Source organism: Fundulus heteroclitus, chromosome 7, assembly GCF_011125445.2.
Source record: "Fundulus heteroclitus isolate FHET01 chromosome 7, MU-UCD_Fhet_4.1, whole genome shotgun sequence".
Taxonomy (NCBI): Eukaryota; Metazoa; Chordata; class Actinopteri; order Cyprinodontiformes; family Fundulidae; genus Fundulus; species Fundulus heteroclitus.
In genome coordinates, this window is record NC_046367.1 from 9,983,582 (window position 1) to 9,992,028 (window position 8,447).

General features: G+C 41.4%; 1 long non-coding RNA gene across 1 annotated transcript; it reads left to right on the forward strand.

The window, feature by feature from the left end:
* Positions 1 to 4,209: 4,209 nt before the first annotated feature.
* LOC118563686 lies at positions 4,210 to 4,435 on the forward strand. The gene is made up of 2 exons (XR_004931350.1): positions 4,210 to 4,284; positions 4,357 to 4,435. It is a non-coding gene; the product is annotated as an uncharacterized LOC118563686 (long non-coding RNA).
* Positions 4,436 to 8,447: the final 4,012 nt, after the last annotated feature.

Below are 8,447 nucleotides of genomic sequence, written 5' to 3' on the forward strand. Positions count from 1 at the left end.
GATCAGTCTGAGGCTGTCAGGTGCCCGAGTATCAATGTTACAGATAGACCTGTCCATAATGGTGAATTCACTCTGGCCCTCTGCTAAGACTGCATGAAAGTGTCCCACCTGTGTACCACCATGTAACACAACGTAAATATGTGAAACATTGGCTACTTTAACACAAATAGAACCGCGTTCTACCCTGGCAACAGTCCATGCAATACCAGCAGAAGACTGGTCGGTATAGTGTAGTTCAAACACACCAATGTAGCTACTAGGTAAAAACCCTTTTTGGGGTGCATCCAAAGTAGCAGTGATGACCCTCTCAGACATAGCAGGGATGCTAACGGTGGATGACACTGACACAGCAGTCATGCAGGGAACATGCAGATGTGGACTAACTAGTGGCACAGCTGTACCTGCTACATTGCATGTCATGTTTTGAATGTCAACCGTAATGCCATACACCACCATAAAATCCCAACCTAAGATGACTGGCTTGGTACAGTTTCTGACAACTTGAAGCGTGTGTGTCATGAGTTTATCTGCAATAGTTAGGTTCACATAAATGAAACCTACAGAGTCAAGGGGATCACCTGTGACACCGGTTCATATCGGTTGGGAGAACGGCCACGACTAGTGTAGCCTCTGGCTGAAGAGCTGTAGTCCTGTGTGTGGCGTTCAGATGATCCAGATCGGATACACAAACCCCGTTGGTTGTGTTTATCCTTTGCATATGGACTGGAACTGTGGTGAGGTGCGTTTCGGTCGTCTGATGAGTCTCCTCGTCGTGGAGAAGACCCATAGTATCCATCTGATGAATATCGGTCACCCCAGCAGCCACCTGGAGTAGCGCACCAATGACAAAATCCAAATTTGACATCTAAAGATTGTCGTGTAATTTCAGGAGATTCCAGGAATGCGAAGGAGGGTGTATCAATCCCCAGACATCGACCAAGTACGTGCTAAGGTCATCAAAAGACGGATGTGGGGGTCATGATTTAGGGTGCTCTGAACAGATGGTGGAGCCGTGCGTGCCAGGCACAGAGGGTTCAAGGAAACATCACCGGAGCAGCTTGAAGTGCAGAGCCACTCTCGGTTGAGGCAGCTGGATTTTTATTTTGTTTTAATTTTTTATTTTTAATAAAAGATTAACATACAGCTGTGTGGAGATCGTGGTTGGGACAGTGACTCTATAACCATTATCTTTAAGGGCGAGAAGAAGACATCTCAGACACAAGACATCATAACAACGACTGAATGCATTATGTAAAAAAAAAAAGAAAAAACATTTTTTGTAATCACTGCATTTGTCTTATAAGTTCCATATTCCTAAGATGTTAAATACTAGTACTGTTAGGATCTTGGTTATGCATTGAATGATAATTTGGTCTTTATTCTGTGGTTTGATCGGAGTGTAGTACTCTCACAGGTTATATTAATTTCTTAAAAGACATCTTTGTTAATTTGGCACAAGACTCCTAAAGTCATGTTTAGTTAATATAACAGTTTATTGGTGGTTGCAAAGATATCATAGGCTAACACCTAACGGATAAATGTGCTTACTTTTATTGGTTCTAGTATGTTTTAAGATTTAGATAGGTTCAGTAGTTTTTTAGTCATAAGTTGGGTTATCTTACTTTTAAAGGGAAACATTCAAACTTAATTTGGTTTTAAAATAGGTATAGTATTTCATTTTGGGTGGTGGTTTCACAAGTTGCCTACAGAGGGACAGTGGATTAGAACATACCTTCTTATGATTTACACTTTGTTTGAGGGTTCCAAGACGTACAATTAGTCTAGCCTAGTTATTGGATTGATCTGTAGGATCAAAACAGAGGAAATTGTTGAGGAAAATATCTTAGTTGATATATTAATCAGGCAGATGTATGGGAGAATAACAAAACAAACCTCCCAGGCTTAAGGTATGTCTCTCCTCCGTTGCTGGGTAGAATAACACATGAGTTTTATGGCAGGGGGTAGGTCAGGGGAGAAGAGTTCCTTTGTTCGAATAGATCACTCCTCCTCCTGAAGAGATGGGAGGAGATGAGACAGGCTGTCAGCTTGTAATGAATACTACAGAATGGTAATGTAAAACTCTGTCTCCTCTCGGAATTCCTAATGAATTAAATATGCATATTACAATGTTTACCTCTGATCAATGCTTTTCTCATTTATTGTCAAATCCCAAACCGGGGTAAAAATGGGCCTTCAGAGCGAAGTAGGATTAGGCCAGTACTACTAAATTAACAATGTCATAACACAACATGTAAGTCAGTAGAACAGAGCAGTTAAACAAACAGTAACACAATATGAGAAGAGTCAGAAACGTCAAGAACGCAAAGTTACCATTCAGACCATTCAGGGCACAAGGCAGGAATTTATCTTATCGCGTGTAAGGTTCTTCAGGCAACTCTTCCAAACATGGTGTAATTAGTGTTCTTATCAAAACCCCATTCATGTGTCATTTATTAAAACCATCCACCAAGCACTTTCACATTCAAGATATTTCTGTGCACAATTATTTAGCTCCCAGAATCATAAAATGTAATTATTAATTAAAAGAGTAATCTTTAAGTTCAAATGTATTTGCAGTAGTTTTCCAGTAATAAAAAATGCTTTCAATGTGTGTCTTAACTTTTATTGTCTGACAGTTGAGGTTCTTTGCAACATAATTTCATCACCATATTTGTTTCATGTCATTTTCTCGTTTTATTTTGAAAACCCATGTGGAAGCCTTTTCCAACTCCAGCTTGCCTTGGATCAAACCCCCCTCTCTCTCTCTCTTTTTAAAAAGAAAGAAAGGGAGGTGCTATTCTGCACAGAGAAGACAAAATATTTATACCATGCTTTTACTGTTCAAGGATGCCAAGGTTCTACAAAACAAAGCAGCGAGCAGGAGAGGTAGAGAACATAGGAGCTTTTTGAAAAATGTTATATAACATTGTTGAACAACCAAAGCTACTCAAGCAAATCAGAATTAGTTCCCAATTTTTGGATGAACGCGTCTCTGCGTTCCTATTTATCTAGGCCCGGTAATCTGATCTATGTGTTTTGAGTGCCTGGTCAGGAAAGGTTAAGGTTCTCTGAAGCTTTCTGTTTTCAGCAACCCTGAAAACCTAGAACCCTTTACAGTCAGACTTTGTGGGTCCAGCCTGGTTCCACCAGCTGTGTCAAGTTTACAACAGCTCCAAACCACAGCAGCTTGTCCCCGGGTGCTGTGCTCTGGGGTCTCCACACCCCCCTGTGTGTGTGGAACGTCTCTGGTTGCAAGGATCTCACCTTATGTGCCGTTCAAGATGTTCTTTGCACAACAGGAGTTCCATTGTGGGGTGTCTTTGCTGCTTTGATGTTCCTCAGAGAAAACCTTCATTCATTGATATCACCTTCAAGCTGTTACCCTTTTATCATCAAAGCCTCCCAGCAATCCTGACCAGATCCAAAATGTCCCCATGATTTAATCTAATTAAATTAATCTTACTTATTTTCTGTATGTAAGAGGATAACAATTAATTTATCCTGATCTAAAAGCCCTCTAGATTAATAGTTAGCTAAACTCAGTTTTATGTGTTTTTTTCCCCCAGGATGTTTTAACAACTGGTTAAAAAGAACTATTGAGTTATTTGTGTTCTAGTTGAGAGATATTAAATCTCTATAAATATTGTAACAATTGTACAACGGTGCGTTAATCCCACATTTACCCATGTTAGTTAGAAGGATGTGTCATTATGCAAATTTTATTGCTACTGTGACGATCTCGGCACTGGCTCTGATCTTTTCATTTGTTCAGCACACCTCATTCTCCACCCTGCTCATTCTCCACCCTACCCGCAATCAGTCCTCATCAGTTCCACCTGTTTTCAGCTCATTATAATCCCTGTGCAGATCAGAAGCCAGTGCCAGATTGTCTCAAGCCACCTGTACGAGCATTCCAGCGTTTCCTTGTTCTGCCTGTCCGTGTCTGACCTGATTCTGCCCTCCGTTACCGAGCCTGCCTGTTCCCCGTTCTGATTCTGCCTGGAGCCTTGACCCCCGCCTGTGAGTACCGGATTCTGCCTTGCCCATGTGGTTATTCTGAGCCCGCCTGTTATCGGACCTGGACCGGACCTGGACCTCGCCTATCGGATTCCCCTCTGTGCTGCGGCTGGATAACTGCCTCTCTGTGATCGGACCCGGACCCCCCTGGATAACGCCCCTGGAATTCCCTGAACGGATCATCTGCCCGCCTGTAGTCGCTCTACGGCTTCAGTCCTGGAACCCCGGCCCGAAGTTAAAGCCCAAGCTTCGGAGTCCCACTACCAGGTTAGTGATCCAGCCTCTCTCATTCTTGCCCGACACCACCAGCTGATCACTAACCTGTTGTCTCTGCTGCAGGGAGGTTTCCGGTCTCTGAGCGAGCAGCGAGCTCCGAGTGCCTGCGGCGGCGCATCTTTAATAAACTTGCTTAAAACGTCACTGACCTGTCTGGTTTGAATTCTGGATCCAGTTTCCTGTTCATTACAGCTACCTTATCCATTCTAGCCAGTAACCTTTTCCTTGTGTTTTATTGATGCCTGCAGGAGTGGCTGAACTCAGCTTACTCTAAGATGTTCATTAAATGAAATGTAATTTAAAAGTTTAGATTACTCTGCTTATATAATGGAAACAAATTAATTCATTTATTTATTCAACTGTTGATATAATACCCACTTAATTTATGAGGTTGCTCTATGATTCCATCAAGTTGCTTCTTTAAAAGTTTTCACCTTTACATAATCCTAATGTGTTTCATAATGTGTGTTTTGTTTTTATAAATGTTTTCATAAAATGGCAGCCCACTGCTCCCCAAGAGGGATGGGTTAAAAGCAGAGAACAAATTACGTTGTAATGTATGTTTCAATGAAAATAAAGATGATATTACTACTATTACTATTACTACTAATTGTGTGCAAAAAAATCTGAAGTGAAATGCATAAAAAAAAGTGTCTGCCGAACTCATCTGTGTTTTTTGTCAAAGGGTTTCCGATGCCAAAGTCATAGTCCTTGCCATTATCCATTTTCAGTCCAATGTCTGAGGTCAGCAGCACAACATTCTCCTTCCCTTTAAGAGCCCATCCTCCAGTTCTTGCGCCTGAAAACAGAACGAATTCTGCCAGCATTTTTTGCCAAAGAAGCGCTCCATTAACCAGATGAATTTCGTTCCACTTAGCTCCGCCTAGCTTCACTCACATCCATCTGGGACCTCTTCCATAGAGAGTGATTTCTTCAACCAGTTGTATTGTCCAGCGTATCAGGATGCAGGGCTGGAGTTTCATAGATGTGACGTAGTGGAGAAGCGACCGTGAGACTGTTTTGATTCACACAACAATGGCGGCTCGCATCGAGGAAGCAAGCGTTTACATTGATGCTGCTATTTCTTCGGTGTTGTCCAATCTACCAAATATTGTTTCATTAAAAGAACATCAGAGAACGGCTCTGAAGGCTTTTGTTGGTGGAAACAATGTTTTCGCCCTTCTCCCGACCGGATTTGGCAAGTTTTGTTTTTTCCTGCGTCGCTCTCATCAGCGTCACAGGTTGGCTTCGGTGTGAGTGGTTGAAATAGCACGTCGATAAAGATGAAAGACAAGTGGCTTATCCTTTTTTTTTTCCCTTTTTTGGCTTATCCAATCATATGCAAGGATTTTTGATAAGGCCCAGCCTTCTGAAACGCCATTCCTATGGATCAGTTCCAGATGGATGAGTGGAGCTAGGCGGAGCGAAATTAATTTGGCTAGGGTCAGGTTAACGCTCCATAGGTTAAAAAGAAAATAACAGCAAAGCAGTCACAAACATAACTACAGTGTTCCGTCTAAAATGACAAACATAAAAGAAATAAAAAGGATAAAAAATTATTCAAACTTTGCCCCTGATAAAATAAAACTCAAAACTGGATCAGGCTGAAGTCAATGACATCACCTTTTCTCCTTGTCCCAAAGATCAGCCCCCATGTCACTGTGGCATCGTTTTGGTATTCTCTCGCATCTGAGAATGTCTAAAAAGAGTCTACAATCTCTCTGTTAGCACATTTCTATCATTTTGACCAGGTTTCTTTGCAAAGAAAAAGCAGAAATATAGAACTGTTAATAGAAGAAAGCAACAAACATTTTTAAGACACCACCTTTCTCTACTGGCATACCTTGGTTAAAACCTAGCATAATTTAGTGTCCAAATCTGATTATGACTCCTTACCGTACTAATTGAACTGTCTTCTCAGAGTCTTCTGTTGGCAGAAAGGTGGTGTCTCCTTTAATCTGAAAGCAATAACTCAGAGAAAACAAGAGTTTTCTCAAAACAAGAGAGTCGCATGCAGTTAAAACCCTGGTTCCCTTAGTGTCACTTTAGACAACTTTATTTGTTTACCAAAAAAACTAAAACAAAATTGACACAATTATGTCTTTTTCAATATGACATAGGTTTTTGACTTATTACAAACTTTTTTGATATCCTTCTGGCTTTATTTTATTTTTTCCCTCTGACATAGTTTTCGTGCCCCAGGCCAAAACAGACACACAGATTTGTTTATCATATCTTTTGTCCTTCTCAGGTTATATTGTCCCTCTGAGGTTCACCTAAGATCAGCATAACTGGATAACATCTGATGATTTTGTAACTGATGACGTGTTTAATGTGGCCTTCCTGATATTCTGATGCTTTACAAAATTTCTCTTTAGTTGCATTCAAATTCCAAGTAAAAAAGAAATAAAATAAATAGAATAGAAAACCCTTAGAAAAAGCAACCATATTTAGTTCCACACAGTTTTGTTCAAACCTAAAGCACAGTTTTTTACATCTATTTACATCAAAGATCATGTATATCTAAACTTCTTTCACACAGACTGGTTTGTGACGAATCATTATTATTACAAGCAATGAGATCTCAGAAATTATAAATTACTTTAGGGCAAAAAAAACAAGTGATAGGACCTGTGCCTAATGTTATAAAACAGTAAACTCAACAAACTTTATGTATGGCTTATTACCAGTTCCAATTTTCTAACAAAGCTGAAATATTTTCATTCAAGCCATGTTAATTTCTGTGTATTTGGCCCAGATATTTAATGTGGAAAAAACAAACATTTGTTATCGAAGTCTCTCTTTTCCCTTCAGAAGCTGAGGATGACCCAAGCAGCATGAACCCTGCAGGCCCCATGCTGCCAGCAAAAGTGGGAAATAACTGCATGAACTTTTAGTGGACACTGGAGCTACATATTCCATTATTCCCAGACAACCACCAGCGTGTGGGTTGTGGACCAAGACTGTGTCACTGAGGAGCTTCTCAGGGAAGGAACAGCGTCTGCCGTTGTAACACGTGGGGGAAGAGTTTGCTGACATCTATTGGGGACTGTTAACAGAGTCTGCTACAACTGGTGTCCTCAGTGTTTCAGCTATGGAAGCCCTGGATACAAAGTCTGAGTTCCTACTCATCTCCACCTGGCACGCCACACATCACTCTGTTCTATGACAGGAACCATACAGACTGGTAACAAGAATCTTTATCAGCAGAACTTGGAGGTAAAACACAGACAGTCATTTCTAGAAATATATATGTGGCACATGAGCGTGTGGCAGCTGCAGTGATGCTACTGCTGAACAACTACAATGGTATATGATGTCAGATGAAACGTTTCCTCATTTTTCTCTTTCTCTCCATGTTGAGCCCCAGGCAAAGGAATTAGGGGACGTGGTAAAATGTTCCCTTCAGGCCACTGATTGGGCTCCTACCAGTGTTGCAGGTTTGCTGTTTTCAAAATCAACTAATACCTATCAAATTGTCTGGGATGTAACTGATCAGTTTCTATTTAACTTGAGCTTTTGACTTGTTATCATGGCCAGGAAGGCACTGATCTTAATGAGCAACGGATGTGTTCCCATGTGCTCCAGTTACATTTAAGGTCACTATTGACTGTCCTATCTAGGTGAACCAGTACCCCCATAAATCTTAAGCAGAGAAAAGGAGTGCTGATATCATTGCAGGCCTCATGAAGCTGAAGCGCAAGTTCAATTGAAGAAACTCATCGCCTGCCTCCATTCAATCAGAGTCCGATCCGCCTCTGATGTGAGCCAATCAGCTACGAACCGCACCTCCATGAAGCCAATCAGCATCCTGCGCTCATCTTAAAAGCAACTTCAAATCCACGTCTCAGCCTGCTAACCAGCAAGTGCAAACGGATTGCATGTCGGATTTCGAATCAGATGTCCGATTCAAGACGATAACAACTTATCCTCAAATCCTGCTGCTCATAGGAACGCCATCTAGCCGCACATCCATTCTCTCCGATCTCTGTATTCACTCCAGCATATCTTAACCAGCACTGACCTGGATTCACTCTATCAGCTGGCCTTCTTCCGCTGTGGCGTCTCATTTCGTAACCCAACCTCTGTTTTCCATCAGCTCCGATTCCTGGCGCAATGAACTTAGCAAATCCCGGTTTGCGCCAAGCGACGAA